The sequence below is a fragment of the Haliaeetus leucocephalus genome, unplaced genomic scaffold (genome assembly GCF_000737465.1).
Source record: "Haliaeetus leucocephalus isolate CR32 unplaced genomic scaffold, Haliaeetus_leucocephalus-4.0 Scaffold933, whole genome shotgun sequence".
In the NCBI taxonomy this organism is placed as follows: Eukaryota; Metazoa; Chordata; class Aves; order Accipitriformes; family Accipitridae; genus Haliaeetus; species Haliaeetus leucocephalus.
The window spans coordinates 264,172-290,688 of record NW_010973369.1 but is presented as its reverse complement, the minus strand read 5'-3'; the positions used below and the strand labels follow the sequence as shown (position 1 = coordinate 290,688).

At 39.1% G+C, this 26,517-nt stretch overlaps 1 protein-coding gene across 2 annotated transcripts in view; it reads left to right on the top strand.

Moving 5' to 3' along the window:
- Nucleotides 1-1,409: 1,409 nt before the first annotated feature.
- The window catches only part of ITCH (itchy E3 ubiquitin protein ligase), a 66,160-nt gene continuing 41,052 nt past the window's right edge, over nt 1,410-26,517 (top strand). The window contains exon 1 of one of the 2 annotated variants that reach the window (XM_010584040.1): nt 1,410-1,494. The gene's annotated coding sequence lies outside the window, so the exon portion shown is untranslated. Of the gene's footprint in view, nt 1,495-22,731; nt 22,834-26,517 lie in introns of those variants that run through there. The other variant, XM_010584041.1, reaches the window with a different exon arrangement.

Genomic DNA, 26,517 nt, shown 5'->3' with positions numbered 1-26,517 from the left:
AACGTAAAGACTTAAAGGTGCACAGAAAAGCTTCAGAGAAAAAAAACCCAACCCCTCCAGAACTTATTTCAGCTGTTCAATTTGTTTGGTTCTTGTATCGGCTTCAAACTTGCTTCCCAGGGACGCGCACCTTTCCGACAAAGCCACTCAGTTCTGACTTTTCAGTACTCACAGGCTCTGACTGAGCAGCATATATTGTTTGTGCTGGAATTAAAGTGATTCCTGTGCTTGAATTTATATGCATATATACCTTGGCCAGTCATAACCACAGATGGCTAACTGGCATTGAAACATGTCTTATTCTGTTAGGGGAAAACAATCTGAGTTGTGTTCTTGCTTTGGCCTCATCAACAGAAACGTTCACATAATTGTAGCTATGAGGTCTTTCTTACTGGAGTTTATGTGTGAAGTAGGGAAGAAAAGATGAGTTTCACATCCCTACCAGTTGTAAGAAAATGCTAAACTTTGCACTTGCGAAGTATGTAATTTTCCTGAAAAATTACCAAGGATATTCTCCTACTCTTTGAAAATCAAAGTCTTTTCTCTGATTTCAGTGCATGGAAACTGAACTCTCTTATTCCTCATTGTCAAAAGAGGAGGTGTATTGTAATTTCTATGTATTCACTTATGCAATAGCGCATTCTGGTTAAGAAAACATACACTTGAAACAAGAAAGGTTTTATGTAAAGGCTACGTAATATCAGTAGCTTAATCATCTGCGGTGGATACGTTAAAACCACAAAACCTTAATTGTGTGTCACAAAGCCTGCACTGCTACCAGTGATGTCCCAGTTGCTTGACAGGTAGAAACTCTGATTACCCAATACGTCCCTTTGTGCTCTTAGAAATTTCCAGTTATTATTGTGATAACCCAGTGCCATGGATGGCCACAAGTTCATTAATGTATTCTTCTAACTTCACAGGAGCATTAGCCTAGCCCGCAGGGTTGCTTCGACAACCAAAGATTTTTGCTGCAGTGTGCATATACAGGTATATACACACACATATCCGTACCCTGGGTGTGTGTATATACATACATAATGCTTTCCAGGGACCTGGCCCAGACGGTTGCTGTGGGAGGCGAGGGGATGACTGGGCCCAAACGGCTCCCTGCTGCTCCGGGCAGCCTCACCAGCGTAGGGCTTGGGAACAGACTGCTTGCGAAGCGTTCACGTGAGCTTCGCGCCAAAGCCCAGGCACACAAACCGCAGCCACAGGCGACCCAAAGGGCAAGCACGGCCAGCAAGGCCAACTCGCCGCGCCAGCTCCGCCGCGCCGCGTCCCTCACTGCCAGGAGGCCGCCGTGAGCATGCGCGGCGCCTGGCGCGGAGCACGCCGGGACTTGTAGTCACCGCGCGCCCGTGGCCGCTGATCGACTCGGCGCGTGCGCAGATGCCGCCCGACTTTGTAAAGTCGCTGCCTCGGGTTGGGCTCGGTCCGGCTGCCATCTTAGCCGAGCGACGGAAGAGCTGCTGCGCCGCCGTGTCCGGTGAGGGCAGCGGGGGTCTGCGCTGCGGGTGGGGTGGAAAGGAGGAGGCGGCGGCGGCGGTAGCGACGGGACCCTGCGGGGCGCGGCAGGGCGGCCCCGCCGCTCTCCTCGGTTCCGGGAGGCCGCCGCGCGGCGGCGGAGGCAGGAGGGAGCGGGCGACCCCGGCGGGCGTAGGCCTGGCTTCTTGAGGGGCTTTTCGCCCCCTGGAGGGCCTCGCTGAGGGAGGCCCTCCCCGCCGCCCTGCCTCCTCGGGCCTCGGCGGGGGCAGCTCTGGGGCCGGGGGCTGGGCTGGGACGGCAGCATCGTTCCTTCCCCGGGGGACGGGGCGGCGGTCCTGGGACTCCGGCGCTCCCCTGCGAGAGCCGCCTGGTCCCGCCGCCCCTCCTCCGGCGGTGCCGGTCTGCGCTGCGGAGCCCTTTCCCCGCTCCGGCTGGTGGGGGCACCTGCCTGGGCCCCGGGCTGGGGTGCCCGTTTCCCCCAGCTCTGCATCGCTTGCTCCAGTTGTCCCTAGCAGTCTTGGCTTCCCCTCCCCGGTCGGACCCTGCCATCCTTTCCAGGCTCCTTGTCGCTGAGATCAGCCTCTAAACCTTCACCTTCTTAGGGCCTTGGGGATTCGCTACCGTCAGAGCTTTGCTTTCTGGCAGTCGTTCTGTAGCACAGCCCTCTTTCCAGCCTTTGTATTTAGCCCTCTCGCAGGAGCGCGTCCCCTCTGTCCTGGGCTCTCCGTCCAGATGAGGCTGCTGCTGCAGCCGATTTATGAGGGTTCGGTGCCTTTGTCTTGTCAGGGTACAGCCGTGCCTTGAAGTAATGTTTCCCAGCGATAAAGCATGACTAGAGCTGGAGGTTTATACTGAACTATGTTCCCTCTTGTAAACACAGCAGAATGGCAACGCTGGTGCCACCGCTTTATTTTGGAAACACAGCCGAGTTCTAGCAGTTAACCCTCCCGCTTCCAAGTAGGGTGTCTTTGACCTTGCGTGGCAATAGTATCCAGATAAAAGTACAAGAGGGTGTTTGAGGATGCCTTTATCTAATTGGCTCTGATATCCAAGATTTTAGCTTGGTTTAATAGCTGATGTTAAATTGACGAAAGAACTTCAGGTCTGTATGTGATGCAGAGAAAAAGGTGGGTGTAGCTTGTGGGCTATCTGTTGTCATTTGTGTGGCATCCTTTACCCTTGAAGCTTCAGAAGATATCCCCGGCAAAACTTATCTTTATAGCTTGGTTAGAATTGAAGAAGTCAGAAACCAGTGTATTTTAGGGTATCTTTTACCAATATGTTGTTGCTTATTTTGGTGAGTTTCTCATTGTTTTGTTTGGTCTCTGCTACCCTGCCACTAATCTTTTTCAAAGAGAAAAGGAGAGAAATCTGGACTGATATTTGTAAGAAGACAGTATGTGTTGAGAGAATGACAGTAGATCCAGCTATTGTTTGCTTGTATTTACCTGAAAAAAGGCATAGATGTTTAAGAATGAAACATGAACTGCAAGCTGTCTTCGGTTCTGAGGAATTTAAATCTTGTTTGAAGAAACGAATTTAAATTCTTTTCTCTCACAACAAAAGTCCAAAGCAGTTCTAATTTAATTACAGCTATGTTGCTTTTTGCTACAGCCATTTAAATCTGAACTTGGTCTAGTGTGCATTCTTAGTTGTGGTTTGGCTGACAGTTTTAATCACCACACTGAATGCATTCACCTCCAAGTGATCATTGGAATAATATGTAGCATTCTGATCCAAAGTGAATTTTCTTGTCTTTGAAACAAAAAACTGATACAGTACATGTGAAACATGATGTTGCAGTGGAAAATAACTGAGACTTCTGAGTGCTAACTTTGGAAGCTTCTTACAGATTAGACAGTTATTTTGGGGTTTAAGAGAGATTGAGAGAAGATTATTATCACCTTGTTTTCTTCCCTCAATTTTCTTTCCCTTAAAGTTCTGTTTCTTCTGTGGTGAAACAGACATGAAATATGAAGTTTTCCTGTTTCTTTGTTTCGAAGTTTCAAAATGGTTTGGGAAAGTTAACTACAGAATAAATAAGCTACTAGGAAGACAGGTAGTAAAGCAGCATGACGTTTCTCTCGTAGAATTTAAATTAATCATTGTTTCTAAGAAAGCTTGCCTTAGGACTGCTTGAAAAATATGTTTCATGAGAGATTTATAAAGTAAATTAATTTTGTTCTATTACAGCATATGTCATAGGTAAGTTACTTCTCAACAGCATTATCAGTATCAGTCGATGATAGCATCTAAACAAACATATTTTGTAAATTTAAGCTGTTTAGACAAAGTGGTACATGTATTCAACCATAGTGGAGTGCTTTTCATGTTGCAGCAAAAGCTATTTGATTTCTGCTTAAAAGCAAGGAAAAGAGTCTGTAGGGTTAGAGCGGAAGAAAACCCCCTAGCAAGTGGTAATGGTGAAGCTTCTGGGAGTGCTGTCACTGATGCTGTTTAGTTTTAAGCCTTTCTGTTTGGCTATCCAGTTATGTTCATGTAATGTTCTAATTTTTGTCAGTCTGCTGTACTTATATGTAATTGAAGGAACTACTTTGTGCCTTTACACCTAAGGAAAGCAAATACATGTGCATAAGCTAGAGAAGAGTAATTGCCTCAGTTGCTTACTGTAACCATACTTTGCCCAACTACAGAAGCACTTTGAAGTGTGTGCTCGCCTCAGAAGAGGAAGTAGACAAGCCATGATTATAGTCTAGTTTGGGAATATTCTGTTTTTCTAGATATTTACTTTTTACTGTCTCGTAAATTGAGTATTTTTAAAGGTTTGGGCTTGGTTTGACTGTTACCTGAGCTAATTCTGTGTCCACATTTTGGAGAGGAAAAGGTAGTTCTTCTTCTTCTTCCCTGTCATCTGAAGAATAAAGCAGAAAGGACTCGAGCATTCTGTGACTGGTATTCAGGTTTTACTTACTGTAGTGCAGAGTTGCTGCAGTTGAAGGATTGATCTTTTTCTTCGTAAGAATTGCAAATCACACTTAATAGAAATGAAGGTATTGTAACAAACTGGGAAACAGCATTTTAAAGTAACCAAGGCCCTGTTTCATATGACCAGCTCTTAAGTTATGCCTGGAATTTCTACTTTTACTATAGTGGGGCATAGAACAAACTTCCTGGTAAAACATCAAGGGCAGATTTTTTTTTCCCCTCTGTGGAAACATGATACTAGATCTTGTTATGCTGGTTATTCAAATCATTTTTAAAAACTCGGCAGTATGTTAATATACTGTTCTTTTTTTAAAAAAAGTTTTGTTACAGTCCTCCCATTTAGAAACTGATAATGCCTGCCTTCCACCCACCTGCCTGAGCTATTCTAAACTGTGCTGGTAGGAGAGCCCTATTGTTTCAGTCATGAACAGAACTACTTACATGTTTGCATTTAGATCATTGATTTTGAAGTTCAGAGCTTAGACTCAAATGGTATTGTTGTTGAGCAAGAAAAGGTCTGTTCTCTTCAGGTGGATTGTTAAAGTTTTATTGTGTGGAACCCTGTTTCTAATCAAGAAGTGAAAGAGAAGTGACTTACCTTTTACCTGAAATGTGTAGATCTTGGGTTTTGGATTGGGTAGGGATATGGAAGCTGGAGCTTTCAAGAAGAGGGTGTTAGTATCACCCTCTATAAAATCTTTATGCTCTCTGTTTTCTGTTCTTTATACGTCTAGCTTTTTGTCAAGGGTAGTCTTTAGACACATTTTTTTTCTCTTAGTGTTAGCTAGATACCTGGTAATCTTTTTTAAAGTTTAATACTAAGGAAGAGAAAGAGCAGTTAAAGGTTTAAAGCAATCTTGAATAGAAAAAGACATAGTAAAGATAGGTTTGTAATCTGGTTTTGATTTATTCATTAATTCATCAAATAGATAGCCATTTGTAGTGAAATATCCATTGAGAATATAAAATTTGTGACTGGGAGCATACTCATTTACTTAAAAATAAAATGGACTCCTTCAGTTTCGTATGGTTGTGATGGAACTTTTGCCTGTGCAAGTCACTCCTAAGTGGTTACTGGCCTCTTTAGTTTTGCCTTGATCAGTACAGTGAAAAAATGTAAGGAAGACTAGGTGCTGAGCAAGTTGAAGAGTATGTATTGAGACATAGAAGAGTGGATTGTGTTAATTTTTAACGTGCTTTTGGTCAGTATTCATCCCTAGTGCCTGCTCCTATCCCCTGTGCTAGCTGTCTATTAATTATATATTAATAATCATTACTATTGCTTGTCAGTTAGAATGGTCAGATATCCAAATTTTTATTTCTTCATTGCTGGTTTTGTAAACATTTGAATGTATTAAGACCTGTTGCTCCAAATACTGCATTTGTACTTTTCTGACACCATAATTTTTGCTCTGCCAGTGCCATGAGCTGCTCTTCTCTTGATTTATTTGCAAAGCAGCTAGATGGAGTGAGTTTGTTCTTTATACTTTGCCTTGTCAGAGCCTGAATTAATTGACCTTTGGATCACTCTGATTAATTTCTCTTCATAGGGCTTGCTTCTACAAGTATATGTGTGCCTTGCATATATAGGTATATGTGTATTTCCTACTGCTGTAAATATATCATTTCAGACTAGATAAAAATGTGGGGATTAATATATAAAAATGTTCATAAGGTGATAATGTGTTTGGTCTAATCTTTGACCCTGCTTGCTAACTTCTATGAAAGTGATGAGCTGCATATTTTCACTAGATCTTACCTGAAGATGAACACCATTTTTCCTACCTATTAAAGTTAAGACCTTCTGGGGCAATACTGCATATGAATGGCACTTCACTCTAGAGAGGAAGTGAGAAAAAAGAAAATGCAGAAGCTTAGAAGATAAAAAGTAACAGTGTGATACTATACTGACTTGTTTTTTGTATAAGGGTAGCAAGGCTGCTTATGTAATATAAACGTATGCGATTCATCCAGTGCATGTGTTGTCATCAGTGATGCAGTCTTCAAAGCAGCTTCTTATTCCAGCTGTTTGAAGGGGAATAATGTGTATAATGGTAACAGGAAAGAGGAGGGAAATGCTGAAGGTTTAGGAAAATGCTTTGACCACCTCACTCTACATTAAAAGTTTCTATAGCTATCCAAACTAAATAGCTGTCACCTGTGTTTTCAGGTGGTTTTTTGCATTGTGTTATTTAGTAAATACTGGCCATGTGTAACATTTCTAATTCCATTTAAAAGTGTTCATCACCTAAAGATACAGAGGAAGACTTATGATCAATGGGCAGTACTTCTGCAAATAATTGGCATACTCCATTTTGTGCTTGTTAAATTGATTTTACCAGTAAAACATTAGCATATCTTTTTTTTTTTTTTGCAAACATGGCATGTGCTGTATATTAGAATGACGAATTTCCAGAGCAATGCTACATTTGTTAAACACTTGCCTGAACCAAATGTAGTTCAGGTCAATGAATAAACTATCACAAGGCAATGGTGTTCTCATTGTTCTTCTTTTTGTGCACCCATTGAATCAGTGTATTTAACCCCTGTTCTGAAATCTGATTTGGGCAAGTGGATTTGCTCTGTGTGGAAACCTGTTGACACTGCTGCTGGTTTATTTAAGTATTCTCAATGGTTTAAAGGTTTTAAACATAGTCCTGTGAGGTGTGGCATATCATTACTTTCTTCCTTTCCTTTCCACCCCTCATCAGACCCTCAGAACTACAAGACTTTTATGGCATTAGTGACAATTTGAGTTGTTAAAGCAAAAGATAACATTTAAGAAAAGTCTTGCTTTCATCTGGGATGTGAATGTCTGAACAAAATAATACTGTCCTGATGGGGGATATTAGAGGTGGAAACACTTTCAGACTAGTGTGTGTTCGATTCAAAGCTGCGAACTTCATAGTGAACTGTACATTTGAGTGTAGAAGCTACCAATAAAATGAAAATCACAGTTAAGGGTGGACGATGTGGGAGTTGGGAGGGGAGTGACTTTGTAGACAGTAATGATAGGGATAGGATCTATTGTGAGTTCTAGAAGCCTGTGCTACAGCTGGGATTTCTTTGCTTTTTGGAATTTCACTTCCTTTTATAAAAATAGTAAACACTGTACTTTGTATTTTGTATTTCTGCCTTTGTAACTTGTAATCAGAAGTGGTAAGGCTCTCATGCATTACAAACTAAATTAAAAAAGTGTCTGAACAAAATTTAGAAGAACAATTGTTAGAACTCACATGATATAGACTCAGGGTTTGTATCTGGAAGAATGCTTTGCTGATGAAGGTCATTACAGAGCATTATAAGCTTATGGGCCTATACTTCTACTCCAGTATGTGAGTATGTTTTTGGTTTGCCACATAATGCATGGACGGGTGACCCATGAAGGGGTGTATGTATGGTGTAATAAGTGTGTTCACACTGAATTACACTCCTTGTATAGAATACTTTGACAGGGCATGCAAAGTATGCCTATTTTATTAAAAAAAATATTGTTTTGCAGTTATCAGGGGCCCTAGGCTTTTTTTTTTCCCCTGAAGATTTACTGGATTTAAACAGGTCAGTGGGTGTCAATTTAGCACTAGAATTGGCACAAAGATAGGGAAGGACTATGTGACTGGGAGGAGCGTAAAGGGGAAGGTGGAACCACTCCTTCAGCAATATCAAGCTGCCAGAGTCAAGTTCACCATCTGTGCTCCCCTGATAGCTGCAGCAACTGTATTGCTGTCACTCTTACTGTACAGTTATCTCTGGCTCACTGTCAAGTTTAGTTTAGGAGATCATTCTAAGCTTCTTCACAGACCTGTGGGCTTTAAGTTGTATCCCTGTTGTGTGGCAATTCCCTTGAAATCGAAGGACGCAATTAATGTTTGTTGTTGGCAAGTAATCCTGTTCTTTTTTTAAATGTACAATTGTCAGTTCTTCATATAGAAGATCTAGGATGTAAAGACTGAAACCTTACTTCAAGGATTTTATTTATGACTACGGTCAGAAGTCTTGGGTAACCCAAGATTTCAGAAAAGAAGTCTACTTTATCTTTTGATAAAAGGCAAAAGGGTTTTAGGGCAGTCTCATAAAAACCAAGTTAAATAGAAGCGTTGAGAATATTGAAATAGTGGTGCAGTTCTAAGCCATCTTTTTCCTATAGTTTCTGTTTTATTTTTCAGAGAAGCATGAGCTGGAATGTAGCAAGCAGTTGCATTTTGCAGGGTTGGGATGGCTGTGTTGTCCACTCCTGGCTATGGTTTCATGTTGCCATCTGGTCACTCACAAAAGATTCATAGGAAGCAGGTGATGGACTTCTGTTGCAATTAGAAAACATGAAGATGATTGCCCTGGAACTCAAGATTATGTTAGCAGCAGTTTGCTGTTTTAAAAAGACAGTGACCCATAGCAGACTTTCTGATACCTCAGTGTTTACTTAAATAATCTCAATTTTTTTTTTCCCCCCAGAAATTCTCATTTCCATTACATCTTTTGGATTTGTATGCTTTACTTTAGTAATGCATAATTTAGGTTGGAGATATGCAACCTTTATTTCTGGCTGGCATTGAATTTAGCACACAGGAATATTACATCATTTTGTTGCAAATACTAGATTTCCAGTTCTAGTTTCTTTGATTGTTTGTAATGCTTAAGGGTATTCAGAGAAACAGCTTATCTTTCTTATGGATCAATGTATGTGTATTCATACCTTGGTAACTAGTTAACTGTAAGAATTTCAGTGCATTGGCTACAGTAGTTCTTGTTCTTACAGCTGAGGCAAAGTTAATCAAGAGGCACTGTGTCTTAGACCATCTAATTTGCTAAAGCAAGTACAAGCAGCAAGTGACAAAGAACTTTCTCTTTCAAGATATTTCAAATAATCAGCAAATTTGAGATTGGTTGTCACTGGGAGTAGAGAATGATTCATCATTTCTTTCATGAGCCTTGCCAGGTTGAATTGCAGATTTGTGCAGTCTGTTTTGATTTGGTTTATTGCACAGGTACCTACAGTGACAATCTGTTTAGCAAGATAGTTTTTGTCAGACAATATAATTTGCCAGTATCTTTCTACTGACACCTCCGTGGCCCTTTTTATCTGTGTTCTTGGGAGCAAAGAAACAGAGGTGTATCTGGGGCTCTCTTCATTGTTATACCCCCAGAGGGAAGCACCTTTGTACACGTGTGAACCTTCTTCAATGCTATTGAACACTCTTAAAACAAGGTGTGTTGGGTGCTGTACAGTTCTCTACACAACATACTAAAGAATCATGTTTAGGTTAATGTAGATACCTGCTTTATTATGCTTTTGAAAAATGTATCTGTTAGACTTGAGTCTTCCAGGTGACAGGATCTGGTTTTAGTTCTGGGTTTATAGATTGCTGGTAAACAACAGCCTTTCAAAAGGCTACTTTTAAAAACAATCTTTAAAACAATTGTGATGGCAGGTGAAGTTGTCATTCTTAGTAATGAATACAGGTAATAGTATAATTTAATAGTCAAGCTTTCTGGTTTTTTTCATCTTCACCCCCCTTCCCCTGAGTTAAAACTTTATGTAGGTTTGTTTGAATAACGGTGTGTATGAACCATTGATAATGAAATGTAGCGCTGAGAATGGAATGGGGAAATATGTTGAAGCAAGCATTGAGCTGTAAACAAGAAGAAAAACTAATGGCCAGAGATTATGAAATCCTCTGCAGACACTGTCCTCTGTTAATAACTGAATGTATAACTGCTTCTAAAGTGACATGTTTAAGAGCTGCAAGGTGGATGGTGAAACAGAAGATGGTGGCCTTGTATTTTGTTTTACTGTCAGAGATTATAATATAGAGATTGTTTCTCATTGACACTTCAAAAGTAAAGCCTTTGAAATACATTTTAAAATAGCTGTAATACAAAAACATAAGTCGTCTTCTGGTGCCAAATCACAAAATAACCAGTCAAATTAGTTAAAGCTCAAGTGGTTCTCCAACATATCTGCTAGTATCAGTCTTTTATCACTCTTCACATGAGCATCAAATTAAGTCCTGCAGTTTTTGAAATGTGCTCATGAAGTTTAATGATTTCTGCCTTTTTAATTGGGAAATAACATAAAACTGTAATCTGAACTGTGATGCTATGTGGGTATTTTAGTAATAATGAGGTAGGGGAGATAAATGTATGCATTGGGAACTGTGAAATGAGAGAAAGTTAGTGGATATGTTAAAACCATAAGGCTAAAGTGGTAGAACAGCACGTTGATGTGAATTTGTCAGACTGGTATGCAGCTATATTATGCCTCCATGATCAAGTTACCTGTATATATCATTGGGATTTTTGGCAGCATCATTTTTGTTTGGTTTTAGTATCATAAGTGAAACTCCATTGCCATTCTTTCCCACTGAGGTTTGGATTAATTTATATAGATACCTAGAAGAAACTTTTAGAAACTGTTAGAGGATCAGCATCCTTTAAGTGACATTCCTGCCCAAATTTGTCACACACAGGATATTTCTAATGTAAAATAGAGTAATTAGTTTGATTGAAAATACTGCAGAGATTGGGACAGAGGCTTTATAGACACATGGAAGAGATACGGAGCAACATATGGGTAACTGTCCAGAGTTGCTCTGGAAAGTTATCACCGTATGAGTTAAAATGAAGGGGATTCTTAAAAGTATGAACAGTTGGACATGTGCCAATAGCAAAGTAAAATGTCTTTTTGAATAAACAGACTATCAACCATGATATTCAATGACTTCCCCATCTCTGTTATATAAATTATGAAGGGACAACACAGGTTCCAAGGCAGTGATATGTGAAAATTTTATGAGGTTTCTTATTGGGTCAAAAGAGGATTAAAATAAGCCAGGAAAGCAGTGTGCATATGAAGTGTACAATAGCATTCTTTCTCTTGGGACAGTTGAACTTGGCCTTGATTTTTGCATGTTTTTCGGTTTCATATTACCCGATTGTCATTAATTGCAGCTAGCTAACACTTTGCTATGTACAGTCTTGGGCATTTTGTAGAAGATTGACTCAAGCTGTATTGCATTGCTCTTTTTAATAGAGAGTAGCAATAAGGTAAATGGAAGTAGTTTAAAGTGAGAAAAAATACCTAGTGTAGGCTTGTGCATTGAATTTTAATATAGGACTTGGGAAAAGCTGCAGAAATTAGATGATATTCGAGATGAGGATGACTGAACCTGAAGAAGGTACATGCTGACTTATGCAGTCTGTGCCTTTCTATTCAAACTAGTAAAACTTAAGCTGTAATCAATAACTGGGCACTGAAAGGGAACCTCAGTTTGAAAAAAAAAAAATCAAAACCAAACAACAGCAAAGTATATAACCAACTTGATAGATGTCTCTTTAGAGGAAGAATCTGTTACAAGACAGAGACTTAAAAGTAAGCAGGAAGGACAGGACAGGTACAACAGGAATTACTGAGTTTGTTTTAGGGAAGTTAAAGAATCACAGAATAATTGAGTTTAGAAGGGACTTCTGGACATTGTCTGGTCCAAACCCATCTGCTTAAAGGAAGGCCAGTTAGAGTGGTCAGTAATGTGTTCAGTTGGGTTTGGAATATCTCTGAGGATGGTGACCTAACCTCTCTTGGCAAGCTTCTTCACTGTTCAACCACCTCACAGTAAAATAAGTAACTAAATCCCCTGTTTTTAAGTGGAATTTCCTGTATTTTAATTTGTGCCCACTGCCTATTGTCCCCTCGCTGAGCACTGCTGTCTTCATCTTTTTTAACCCTTTATATCCCCTTCAGGTATTTACACACACTGATAAGATCTTCATGAGCATTCTCTTTTCCAGGCTTAACAATTCTAGCTCACTCAGCCTCTCCCCATATGCCATGTTCCAATCACTTAATCATCCCTATGGCTCTTCTCTGGTGTCGCTCCAGTATGTCTATGTCGCTCTTGGGGAGTGTCCTGGTTTCAGCTGGGATAGAGTTAACTGTCTTACTAGTAGCTGGTACAGTGCTATGTTTTGAGTTCAGTATGAGAAGAATGTTGATAACACTGATGTTTTCAGTTGTTGCTAAGTAGTGTTTAGACTATAGTCAAGGATTTTTCAGCCTCTCATGCCCAGCCAGCAAGAAAGCTGGAGGGGCACAAGAAGTTGGCACAGGACACAGCCAGGGCAGCTGACCCAAAGTGGCCAACGAGGTATTCCATACCGTGTGATGTCCCATCTCGTATATAAACTGGGGGAGTGGGAGCAGGGGGATTGCCATTCTGGGGACTAACTGGGTGTCGATTGGCGGGTGGTGAGCAATTGCACTGTGCATCATTTGTACATTCCAATCCTTTTATTATTACTGTTGTAATTTTATTAGCGTTACCATTACCATTATTAGTTTCTTCTTTTGTGTTCTGTTAAACCGTTCTTATCTCAACCCACGAGTTTTACTTCTTTTCCCAATTTTCTCCCCCATCCCACTCGATGGGGGGAGTGAGTGAGCGGCTACGTGGCGCTTAGTTGCTGGCTGGGGGTAAACCACGACAGGGAGCCTGGAAGTAGACACACTATCACACCAGATGTGGTCTTACCGGTGCTGAGTAGAGGGGAAGGACCACCTTCCTCATCCTGCTAGTGATGCTTTTCCTAATGCAGCCCAGGATGTTGGTGACCCTTTTATTTTTTTGCTGCAAGGAAGCATTGCTAGTTCATGTTCAACAAACCAGTGTTTTCTGCAAAGTTGCTTTCTCTCCAGCTGTCCCCCGGCCTTTACTGGTGCATGGGTTTATTCCTCCCCAGGTGCAGAACTTTGCACTTCACCTTGTGGAACTTTTGTTTCATCAGTGTATTTGCTGAGAGTGAGCTTGGTCCCATTGTCCAGGTCATAAATGAAGAAGTTAAACAGTATTGGCCAAGTATGTATAACTGGGGTACAGCACTAATGACTGGCCCCTAACTGGACTGTGTACCGCTGATCACAACCCTTTGAGCTGTGCAGTTCAGCCAGGTTTTCAGTCCACCCCGCAGTCCTCTGTCTGGCCCATACTTCATCTTGTCTATGAGGATGTTATAGGAGACAGTGTCAAAGATAACCAGCATCCACTGCTGTCTTCTTGACTACCAAGGCATCTTGTCATAGAAAGCTGTCAGGTTGGTCAAACATGATTTCCCCTTCATAAATCCATGCTGACTAATCCAAATCACCTTCTTCTCCATGTTTGTTGGGAAATGTTTGGAATATGTTTGGAATGGTTTGGAATATGTTTGGAAATGGTTCCTATGAGAATTTGCTCCCTCACCTTCCCTGGGACTGAGATGAGACTGACAAGCCTGTAGTTTCTCGGATCATCCTTCTTGCTCTTTCGAAGAAAGGAGTGACATTTGCTCTTTACAGTACCCGGGAATGTGGAAAGTTGCTCAGTGGAGTTGAGTGACCTTTTCACTTTTACGTGGCACGGTATGGGCTTCACTGAGCTCAAACTTGACTTCAGAGATTTGTCAGAAATTTTAGTCTTAGTGAATGACTTTCTCTAGTGCATAGAATGAATGGGAAAAGAGTTTTTCAGCATCTCTGTAGATGCTTAATACTTCTTGAAATTTATCCTCCCTGTAAAAAGAAACGTTTGTGTTTACACAGGTAGTGGTACTCAGTTACTGGTCTTCCTTCCACATGAAACCAGTAGTTCTGTGGCCCAGCTCATTGCTTAGGCCTCAGAGAAACACAATCTGTTACCCTATTTGAAGACACAAATACTTTGTGCTTTATGACAGAGCTTTTTTTTAACCTACAGCATTAATAATTCAAGTTAAATAGATATATGCTTTAAATGCAATCTTAATCTATTTGACTAAAAAGATCCTTATTACTTACTTAGTTTTAATTGCTGTGGTCATGTCTTTCCAGTAGTTTTGCAGAAACAATTTTCTAGCCTAGATTTTGTGCAGAAGAAGGGAAAAGGCAGATCTGTCCCAATGATGGAGAGTGGGAAACTTTGGAGTTTTTTTATAAAGGAAAGTGTTCTATGAAAGAATCTCCTTTGAAACTGTCAAAACAGAGTGAAAGGTAGAAGTCTTAGTGACTAAGCATGCTTGTGCGTGAAAATACTTATATCAACATTCACAGAATTAAAGAAAGAGAACAGAAGTAATGCAAAAGAATGAGCTTGAGTCAGTGGACGTAACTTAGACCCGTGGAGGTTTTCCATATGGCCAGAATGCATACCAGAGAAGAATAGGTGAAGGGGAAACAGGGAATGCATCTGCATTAGTGTTTTAATTGTTTTTATCTGGACAAGGAAATTAATCCCCTGATTGTTCTCACAGACTGCACTTTGATTTGACAGGTGAAATGATCTTGGATCAAGGAAGTTGAATTGCTTTTGGATAAAACTAAACTGGAAGCTGCAGTCCAACTGGTGTGGGGCTATGGGATCAGAGCAGAGCTGTTCCAAAATAAAACTCCAGGAATGTATACAATGTTGGTATTAGTTCTACAGACCTGTCTTACTTCCTAGCTCCACTTCTTTTACATTGCACTGCTTGCTGATGTGGACATAGCTACAGCAAATCAGATTAAGGAAGATACAGTGAGAGTTCAAAGACTGTCATCACTGGAAAAAGGCTGTTGCCATTCTAAAAGACACCGTAACAAAAAAGAGACAGGTTGACTACAATATTTCTGAAAGGTGTGTGCAAGGAGATTTTAGAAAGATTAGAGTACAAGAGGTGAAAAATCTGTCTGTAACACAATAGGAATCTGTTTTGGCAAGTATTTCCCTCAGTGAAGCTTAGAAGCCATAAGACAATGCAATAAGCTAATACAAGCTAAAAGGGAATAGACCTATTTCTATTTTTAAATACAACTTTTAGAAAGGATTTATTTTAATTTTCCTTGAATGTGTACAATATGAACAAGTGTAGAAAATGAAGAAGCAGTAAAAGTCTTCAAGAAGAAAAAAGAAACAAACGAAAAAGAAACCTAGATTGACAGAAAGGGAAGTGTTTATATGGATTTTTATTAACAAAACGTGCAGGGAAACACATCCTAAGGTGTTAAAGGACTAGCTATTACATTCATTAAACGCAAAACTATTCTTGGAAAACAGTGGGATGGAGAATGCTTCAGAAGGAGTTAGCTTAGAAGCTCTTCTCAGTCTTTCAACTGAGAGCCATATAAAATAAATGTACAAACATATACTGGAAAAATTATTACATTTCTAAGCATTAAATCAAGTAACAAAATAAATCTTGTCATGTAAAATGTTTTTCTTTATTTTTAGAACTATTAGATTTGCCCTCTGGTTTTAGTAAAGCAGTTTGATTTATGGTTTGCATGAAGTCCTGAAAGAAGTAAATTATCTTGACTGTGAGAAATATCTTAAGAAATGAAAGCTGGCTTGTAATTGAACTTGACTGGAAAGTGACTGCTTAGGGTAGAAGAGGCAGTTGTCTTTGGAGTTCACCTGTTTCTCTTTATTCACTCTATTTCTCCCTATTATTGCAAATATCAAGAGGAATAAAATTTCTAAGGAATGCATCTTTAGGTAACTTCATATATGAACTTTCATGTTAGGTATATTTTGTTTCTCTTCATACGTTTTAGTAGCAGTATAGCAGGGGTATGTGAAAGGCCTGAAATGCTAAGAATGTAAGGCATTTGTGCACATTTATGTGTTAGGAAAATAGGGTATGCATTAGTGTAAAACCAGAGAGCCACTCATTTTGTTGTCAGTGTATCCGGAAACTTGAATATCTATTGAGATAACTTTATTACAATTTGTATCTTGCTGCTAGTTTAGTGAACTGAACGTTTTTATGCGACACTGAGCAGCTTGGTCTAACTTTGAAGTTGGCCCTGTTTTGGGAGGATGTTGGACAGGATGACCTCCAGAGGTCCTTTTCAGCCTAAATTATTGTGCGGTTCTATAAAAAAAAACGTTTGGAAGGAAATTAGAAAGTAATTCATAGAAGTGTGTTCTCATTTTAAGATACCCTTGTTTCCTCATATGCTCTTTCAGTAACACCTTTTCATTTATGTTACTTTCAGATAATTTTTAGATAGTTTTTTTTTAAATGCACAGCATAGGGGAGAACAAAAATATACATAGGAAGGTTCTGAGAGAGAAGATATAAATGCTGCTTGACAGTTGTTTAAACTATGTTCAGATATGTCTGAGAGTAAAACCAAGCAAACTTTTCTCATCCTGTGTGAAATTTTTCACAAGACTTTGTACCATGACTTTAAAGTCAGTGACTGTTCTATGTATTTTGTATCCCTGTCCTTAATTTTCTGCGCACTTCATAACAGGCAAAATTTTGGGGTTTGTGGTACGTTTTTTATTTTTTCAAGTTTTATTCATGTGTGTTCTGTGAAATAACTTTTAATCCTTGAATATCTTTGTTTTAAATATGGAAATGTTAATTTGTGTTTTTCCTGACTATTCCTACTAACTTCTTGCATTTCAGGCAAACTGTTAAAACTGCAAAAAGATGGGTAAAAGGGAGGTGATTTGAAATACCTCTTGCAGGCAATCATCAGTTAATAGATTACAAGTAAGAGAATTGTTTAAAGGGGAAAAAATAGCTTACAATTTTGACTTAAATGTTTTTGCTCTGAGTGATCACATTAAGATTATTTCATTGCCCTAATTAAAAATTAATTGAATAACATGAATAAGTAGCTTATGGCTTGTGGATTTGCGTGACCATCTCTTCTCACTACTGTGTCACGTAGCTAAAGCAGTGATAAGTGGAGGCCTCCAGATGATAAATTCTTTCCTTCCCCTTCCCATAGCAACAGGCAGAAAGAGACTGGGTAAAGTTGTTCAGAAGATTTCCCTTTCATGCTTTAATGGTAAGGTTTAAAATAACCTGTTGCTTACACCAACATTAATATTTGACTGAGATGCTCAAGACTGCGATTTTTGCTTTGTAGGAACCTCTTAGCCCCAGAGCCAGCTGAAGCATAAACATAGCTGTAGGGCTAAATGCGATTTTGTAGGGAAGACAGAACAAAAAATATTGCTGCTTTTGGCAACTCTGTTTTGTAACTATCTTGGACTTCTCTTCAGTACTTCTTTGTGCTCAGAGTTGTCCTTTGTGATAGAATTTGAGTAGTGTTGAGAAACACAATCTCCAAATTACAAAACAAATGCATGTATTTCTACAGTTAGGGTACAATCTTACTCAGGTAAACCATAACCAAGGCCGCATGCTGTAGAATATTGTGTTTTTGAAGCAGCTGCAATTCAAAGAAAGCACTAAATGCTTTTGGATACTGGGCCAGCTTACTGTTAGTGCACAGTTTAACAGTGACTGCTTGTAACTATCTGGCCACACTATCTGCTTTTCCCTTGAGAAAATTTTCTTCTAATGTTACCACTGGAAAATGTTGTTTATACTTTGTAGGTACTTTCTTTTTAGAAACCTGGAAATAAAACAATGTTGTTTTTTAAAAGTGAAATGTGAAAGGGTTTTTTGCCCCTTAGGGCTCTGTCAATAAATGTCTGTCGATTACATTGCTTCAGTCTTCGTAGCTGTCTTTTATTCCTCTCTGAGGAAGGCTGTCCCTGAAGATACAGCACAGATTATTTTTTTTTAACCTCTGTTTCTGCAAAGCTCCATATAGGTCATGGTTCACAGTGCAAGGAAGTAGAAGAATTCTGTAGTTAATTTCTACAAGATGTGAGACTTTTAATTGCTAGAACTTGATGCCTTTTTGTTAGAGATCTATAATAACAGTCTAACAGTCCTAATAACAGGAATTGTGTAAGGGCAGAGGAACTTTGGTATTGCTCATTCTGAGAAGTTGGTTCACTATGTAGTCAATATGTAGTCAATCCAGAACCCTCAGTTCTGAAACCTTCACCTCTTCAGGGCATAAGCACTCTGATCATAATACTGTCAGCTGGTAGTTTTCAGACTGTGAGTTTAGTTTGTACGTTGGAAGCTGAAGTTCCTTTAAACCATCCTGAAAGAAATGGGGTGCAACTGAAATGGGCTGGTCACAGTAGACCAGTGTGATGGGTTAACCATGGCTGGCTGCCAGGTGCCCACCAAGCTGTTCTCTCCCTCCTCAGCCGGAAGGGGAAGAAAATAAGACTGAAAATAAGCTGTAGAGATCACTCTCAAGTTACCATCATGTGCAAAACAGACTTGACTAGGGGAAGATTAATTTATTGCCAATTAAAAATAGAGTAGGATAGAAAGAAATAAAAACAAAACTAAAAACACCTTCCCCCTCACTCCCCCCTTTTTTTCCAGGCTCAACTTCACTCCTCATTCCCAACTCTTCTACCTCCTCCCTGCCCTGAGTGGCACAGGGGAATAGGGGATGGAGGTTGTGGTTAGTTTGTAGCACTTTGTATCTGCCAGTCCTTCCTCCTCACACTTTTCCCATGCTCCAGCCTGGGGTTCCTCCTGTGGGATATAGTCCTTTACAAACTTCTCCAATGTGGGTCCTTCCCACGGGCTGCAGTTCTTCAAGAATTGCTCCAGCATGGGTCCCTTTCCATGGGGTGCAGTGTTTCAGGAACACACTCCTCCAGCATGGGTTCCTCAGGGTCCACAGGTCCTGCCAGAAAACCTCCTCCCACACAGGCTCCTCTCCATGGACTGCAGCTCCTGCCAGGAGCCTGCTCCTTTGTAGGCTCTCTGTGGGTTGCAGCTTCCTTCAGGGCACATCCACCTGCTCCAGTGTGGGGTCCTCTGTGGGCTGCAGGTGGACAACCTGCTTCACCACGGTCTTCTCCATGGGCTGCAGGGAAATCTCTGCTCTGTTGCCAGAAGCGTCTCCTCCCCCTCCTTCTTCATTGACCTTGGTGTTTGCAGAGTTGTTCCTCTCACGTTTTCTCACTCCTCTCTCACACAGCTGCTGTGCAGTGTTTTTTACTTTTTCTTAAATATGTTATCACAGAGATGCTACTGGCATTGCTGATGGGCTCAGCTTTGGCCAGTGGTGGGTCTGTTTTGGAGCCAGCTAGAGCTGGGTCTGTCCAACATGGCCACAGCCCCTGGTCTCTTCTCATAGTGACTACCCCTGCAGCCCCCCTGCTACCAAAACCATGCCATGTAAATCTAATACAGCCACCTACTATGGAGACAGGTTTGGGACTAAATTTGATTAGTTGTCTTTGATAAGTTAAGTAAGAATGTTCTGTACTCATACCCTTAGGGATTTGTTACTCCATTAAGAAAAGGCAACCAACAGTGATTTAAAAATCTTGATGTGTAGGGTAAGCTTCCAGAAGAGGGGGCCTAGGAAAATAGTTTTGCCCATCATGAAATGGATAAAAGAGCACAAACCCTTATAAACGAACTTTTACTTTGTGAATGTATTGTCAGCCCATGATAACACCTGAGTACTTTCAGCCATAAAAGGAAAAGGCTTGAATATCTGGTTTCTTGAATGAAAAGTGATTTGTCTTGTTTTGCCAGTACCAAGGTAACTGCTTACTTTCCAGTCCACAGATTGTAACATTGTTCTAATTGTGTACTACTACTGAAAAATTCTCCTAAAACCTCATCACAGAAGTATTAAGATGAAACGCAGTTCTGAGTCAATGCAGCATTGTGTTGAAAGTATAATATTACAAAAGATTTTTTTTAGAAGAGTTTAAAAGGCCAAAATGAATTTCTAAAAGCAGCAGCTGTAAAATGCAGGGGTTAATCCACTTAATGTCCAGTTAATCCCAGTAAATCCAGCAGTTAAAAAATCTGTTTAAGTTTGTGGTAGTTACAACAACGCCAGTTTCACTGTCTTCTCCTGTCTTCCTACTACCAGTTTAATTAACATGCATGCCACGTTTAATATATCATGTTTTCCAACAGTGGTATTTAAGAACCAGCCATTTTAAGTATTGCTCTATTTCTAAGATTACAGCAGTGAATCAGTTTTAGCTTAGTGGTTTGCACATATGAATTGTTGTCCTCTTTGAAATGAATTATACCGTGAGAAGGAAATGGCTGAAATAAAAATAGACTATCTCTTTGTTTTCACAAATGGTTTTAATTATCTCGTGCAGCTCTCTGCAGTGGCTTTTCTTGCCAGGCTTTTTGGAATCAAGCAAAAAGCGTATGATGTTCATGTACACTTTTGTCTTTTTTTCCTCTCTTTGATAATTTCTTAAAAGTTAGTAAAAGCTAACATCCTTTTAGTTAGGAAGGAAATTCATTGGCAAGTTATCCGAGTTGGTGGCAAAGCCTGTTCTGTCCCTTTTGTCCTACCTGCCACAGTTTTAGTCTAAGAACAGTTTGTGGTTGGGGAATTACTGATGTATTACTGAAAGGGGGAAAAAAATGTCAAATTACATGATTTTTTTTCTTTGAATTTTTTATATTGCAGTACTGTTTCTTTACATGTCTTTTTTCCAATTCTTTTATTCAGTATCAAATACTATATGTATGGAGAAAAAAGTAATATGAAATATTTCTGCTGAGGTGCAGGTTATACAAGCAGTCTTCTTGGTGCATAGAAATGCTAGTGACTGAATTCTCTATAATTTTGATGTAAGTCTTCGGTTTGGGAGGCCTGAAGACATAGTTTAATTTGGATTGCAAGCAGTGTTGTTGGGAGCATTTCTCTCTGCAGGTTGAAGTTGATGGACCAGTTTTTCTAATCTGCGCACTTTGCATAAGGAACATTGGGGATCCCTGGTATTGAGGTAAAAGTTACAGTGTGAATATTGCTGAGTGTCTGGCCACAATGTTTCCAGAGTTATTCTGTCTTTCCTTGGGCAATCTCTTTGTTTTGATAGTGAGGTTAAATGTTTTTCAGCTTTTCCAACTTAGAAACTTTGGATTCAGAAGAGTTTCCCATGCTCAGTTCTCCTCTGAAGTGGTAGATATTTAGGAAAAACAAGGAATCACCGCTGAGGATTAGTGTTGCATAAATAATTGTCCAAGTGTTTTCAGAAAAGGTATTTAAGGCCGTTAACCGGCAGTTCCTTAGTCTTTGCTACAGTAGTTTTAAGTCTGTTCATGACACAGAATAGAGCCATCTTTTGATCCTGTTGCAGGATATCAATATGGTGTCAGACTGATTATCATTCATGTTGTATATGAGGTCACAGGTAATTAGTATAACAAAACTCAGTGCGAGACTTTACAGGAAAGGAATGTGGTATTTACTTTTAAAGTCTCAGTTTTAGCTACTCACAGTCATTCTCTCATACATTTCATTGACTCTTTCTCTCACACTCGTACTCACAAGCACCAGGATGTTTGTGTGTGTTGAGATGGTATAGCCAGTGTGTCTTACCTGCAACATGGAAGATGGAACTAATGGTATCTGTCAACTATTTATCATGCTTCAGGTTCCTTTTGGTGACAGCAAACTACTTTATAGATGGATATTTTATATCCTCTGGGAGTCAAGAGTTGTTTTACGCTACTCCTTTGCTTTAGAGTCTGGCTTCAGCCTCCATAAATCTTAAGCGAAGGCTAATGCTAGTTGTTTTTTCCTTATTTGGAATATCCATATCTTTATAGCTACAGTATGTTTTCCTGTTGGGCTAACAGGAAAAGGAATGACATATGTGATGTGATGTAACTCTGTTGGCACTCTCCTCCCTTCAAAGCACAGGCTCTTTTGCTGGCCAGTCATCTGTGCTGTATTCTTATCAGAGTGAAGGCATCCTGGTCTTGACACAAACACTCAGTTTTATTGCTGCAAGAAGTGTCCTTTGTTATCAATAAAAGCCATTCTTTTAACCTTTTTTTTTGCTGTTTTTTCTGATTTATACACGCATGTTTCCATTCTTTCTTTGTTCATACCAATCTTAACATCTCCATTACAATTCTCTACAAGACATGTTTACTTGTAGCAGAAAAACATCCAATAGAAAGATTCAGGATGGTAGTTCTTTAGAATAGACACAGATAATGTCATAAAATATAATTAGACCTGTTGATTTAAAGGAGATGTGACTTCTGACTCCAATATATCACTGTACTTTGAAGGGGTGTAGAAATGATAGTCTGTAAGCAGATATAACAAGAAAGTGGTTCCTGTGTTGAGCCAAAAGTCCAGTAGATCGTATATATTGTATACATGAATTAGGGAAAAATGTAAAATACGCATTTTTAAGACATTATAATGGATGAAGTTTCTCCTTCAATGTCAAGGATTTCTCATTAGCAAGTCCATAGGAGAGAAAGGCCAGAAGTTGGGCACCTCTTCTCCTATGTTTTGTGGTTTGTCTATCTTGCTTTTCCCACCTTGCAGCCTCTGAAGGTCATGTCACTTGGGTTGCTTCCCAAACTGATTAAGTTGTTTTTCCCGCAAATATTTTTTTAGCTAGTATATTGAATTGGCTCAACTGTTGTCTTTGAGTCTGCATCTCACTCATTCTTATTGGAACAGCTGCCTGTATGTTAGCTTTGTAAATAGTTAAACTGAGTGTGTACACAGCAAAAGGGAGGTGTGCCTATAGTGCTAACTGGCATATCAGTGCTGGCTCTAATCTAGTGAGTACAGTTATTGATAGCAGTGGCGATCTGACAACAACAGGTCAGTAATTCAACCTGGAGTCTGTTTTTGGACCCAGTATGCACTGTACTTCACATTTGCTCCAAAAACAATTTAGGCATCTGGATTTTGAATTTCAACAGATGTATTATGGCAGAGAATACTTTGATTTTACTGCATTTTTGGTAAATAGGTGTAGTGCTGCTCACATGCAGTAACGGCCAAGGGAGCTAAGCTGCATTCTGCTGTTAAAACTCTCTTTGTTTCCATTCCTTTTATGAATATCCCTTGATGCAAACCTCATAATTGCTTCCCTTTCCAATGTGTACTCAACACTCTTATAATCTGTGTCTATTCTTTTCTTCCTGGTTGATTACTCAGCAGTTTCTTTCTGTATGTCTTCTTACTTGTTTAGTCAAAACTGACCATTTCCTTAAAATTTATTTTAGGGGAAAAAATGGTAAAAATGTAAAACAATAAAAACAGCTTTGTCAAACCACTTTTTACTTCAAAGTTGAACAGTTAAAGTAACTGCAAATTTGCTAAACAAGTAAGTTGCCAAACTAGCTGTCTCTGCCTAAGCTTACTGGGTAATTATATCTAACATTTAAGAGAAACAAACTTTTCCACAATATGCATGCCTTCAATTAAAAAGAGGCTTCAGTGTTCTGGGGGAAGGGAAGAAAGCATGCATATTTAATTTCTCTCACAGAAAAAAAAGTGCAGTATTAGTGTAAACAGGTGACCTTGAACTTTTTCTGAAATATCTAGTCTAATCTCTTCTTAACTGTCTGTAACTCACATACCTGTTGATAAAAAAAAAAAAGTAAAGGGGACATGTTACATGCAGTTTTTTTAAACAAAACTTTGTATATTTTACACTTTTTCTAAAAGTCTGTATCCTGTGTTACACAATGGTTTTCAAAACCATTGTTAAAATTACTAGTTATGGTAAAGAAATTTTTTCATTATGCTTTTTCTTACTGGATTATTGAAATGGCAAATACACTTCGAATTGGTACACCTGTAAAGAGCAGTTTAGCCTGTTCTTAAAATTAATCAGTAAACATAAGGCTTACAGCAGCCAACAATGTGCAATTATTTCAGTATTTTTTAAATTATAAAGAGCATGTGCCAACATATATTCAAAGCTATGCATGTATAATATATAATACACAGTCACAGGATTTCATTCTGATGTGGTTGTGTCTTCTGTTCTTTCAAATAAATATGAAAAAAAATTACCTTCTTTGATAAGTCAGTTCTTTAACAGATGGATCCCATCGTTGAAAAAGTCACCATAAGTTAAATTGGTGTGACGCTCTGAAGATCTCTCAAGCCTTTGATAGCATTTTTCTTCTGTTTATACTCCCTGATTTTGTGGGGTAAGAAGCTCCTTCCCACCTCTTCCCTTACTTTGCTTTAACCAAGAAGCACTCAAAGCTGCTTTTCTCCGCGCTATTTCTCATGAGTTCTTAAAAGAAAAATAAATGAGGATCCTCCCTTTCTGCCTTCCTTTCTGAAAGTGTTTGTAGTATCTGGGCTGTGCTCCTCTAGAATTTCTTCTTTCTTCCACACCACTCACAGAAAAATCTGGTGATGAAGTTTGCTATCTTGGATTAAAATACCACCGAAGATGATGCAGTTTGGCCTAACAGCATCAGGTCATGCCACAGGGGTGCCTTCTGAGAAAGCATTCTATTTATAGGTGGAATTCGAAGAACTGAATCCCAAAAGGATGTGTGGACCAAGTTTCCTACTGTGATGCGGATTTATTTTAAGCAATGTTTGTTCAAACCTGCCTTAGTACAAACAATGGCATATGCAATTATGAAGCTGAGCATAATTTATCTAATAGTCTACACATTATGGTAGCATGTTATAAAAACAAACCTACCTGAGAGTAGGTATGCAGCCAACAAAGAAATTCAGGCAAGCATTTGAATGGTTTATTTTTAATGACAAGAAGATATTAATTCTGTATTATGTCTTTTTATATGCCAAATAATTTGTTTTGTTCATTTCTAAAAAACTTATACTTACTTGATCATGCTCTGAGTGTCTGTTACGCTGGCCTGTGCTCTCTGTCACAGCTTTCAAACCTTTCAACTAATGTTCCTAAATTTCAATTTGTGGCAGGTTTCTTGGAAGCAGGTAGCAACATCTGAGGGAGAAAATGGCAATATGAGCTTACTATAATTTTAAACAAAACCAAATGAGGAGGGACACCCCCCCCATCCAAATCCCTAAATATTTATTAAGATGTGTGTGTAATTTTCTACTGCAGAAAAAACTTGAGTATGTATTCTCAGTTGTTTGGAATGACAGTTTCAACTTCTGGAGGTACTTGTTGCATTACAATGAATTTATGAAGCAGACATACCTAGTTTTTAATGATTCCTCAAATTATATTTTTGTTCATAAAATGATTGATTATAACATAGTTTGAAAGCAATTATTATACTTCTTTTCATGGCAGGGGGTCTGAAGGTCTAGTACAGTTAAAATGCCTGCTGTTGTTCACACATCATGACCTGTTCACATCCAGTTGCTGACAGAACCACTTGGCTTAAAGACATTTGCTTTTCACAGAATCCTAAATATTGTTTCTATTGTAATAAAACTAAATGGAAATATTTTAATGATGCTTGAAAAGTCTATGTTGTCTTACTTTGTGATTAAGTTTATAAGTAGCCCTATGCTGGTTTTGAGTTGAAATCATATGTAGTGTTACATTAAAAATAGCTCTTAATACAGTAGTTTCTTAGCAGATTTGTGTGTGTATTTGTTATATAAACGAAGAGGGGGTAAATGCTAAAAATTAAGTTTAAATGCAGTAATCAGCTGGATGCGTGTGATTTTGGGGATTATTGTCTTCTGCAATCTCTTTATACTTCTTCAAAGTGTAGTTCATTAATCATTATGGATTCTTATTTGACTAATTAATGTATTTCAGCCTCGTTTCCTAAAAAAATGAGGTGTATACGATTCTACCTGCCAATCCTGTTCTGCCCTCTTCTTCCTCTTTTCCTGTGTCTTGCACTACAAACTTTCTTAATTGCTGATCCATTCCAGCTAAAAATTGATGGAGATGGAGGCATCAAAGTTGATTACATTTCTATGAGTTATGAAAAATCTGGATAGAGTATATACATGCATGGTAGGGAAGAGACTTAAATTAGTGCCCAGCTGAGAGAAAAGCTGCAACGTGAGTTCAGTGATTGTTCCTTGCTGGATGCCTGGCTTGGAACCAGCTATTCTGTTTGCTGAGTCTTTCTCAGCTGGCAGTTAAGGAGAGCGGAAGAGGCATTGGAGTCAAGATATTCGAAAAAATTAAAAGAGAACTAGGCCTATTGAAGTGCAGGGCACAGGTAAATTGTTGCTTTCTGCTTCTTCCTGTGGAACTCTCCTTCTCTTTCCTGGTTAACTAATGGAGCTTGCTTAAGTGAAGAGCCTCTTCATTTTAGCAAGCGTGCAATAAAATAAGACTCTTCAGGTTTACTGTTAAAAAATAATTAGAAATGTTATGGTAGCTGAGAGACCTAAACAATGTATAATGTAGGTTTGGGGGTTGGTTTTTTTTTTAGAAGTATTGGGAGGCAATAGATTCTTGAAATTTTACTTAAGCTAGTTGTTAGTGAAAACTATGCATACTACATACACACTTGCACATATACATGTGC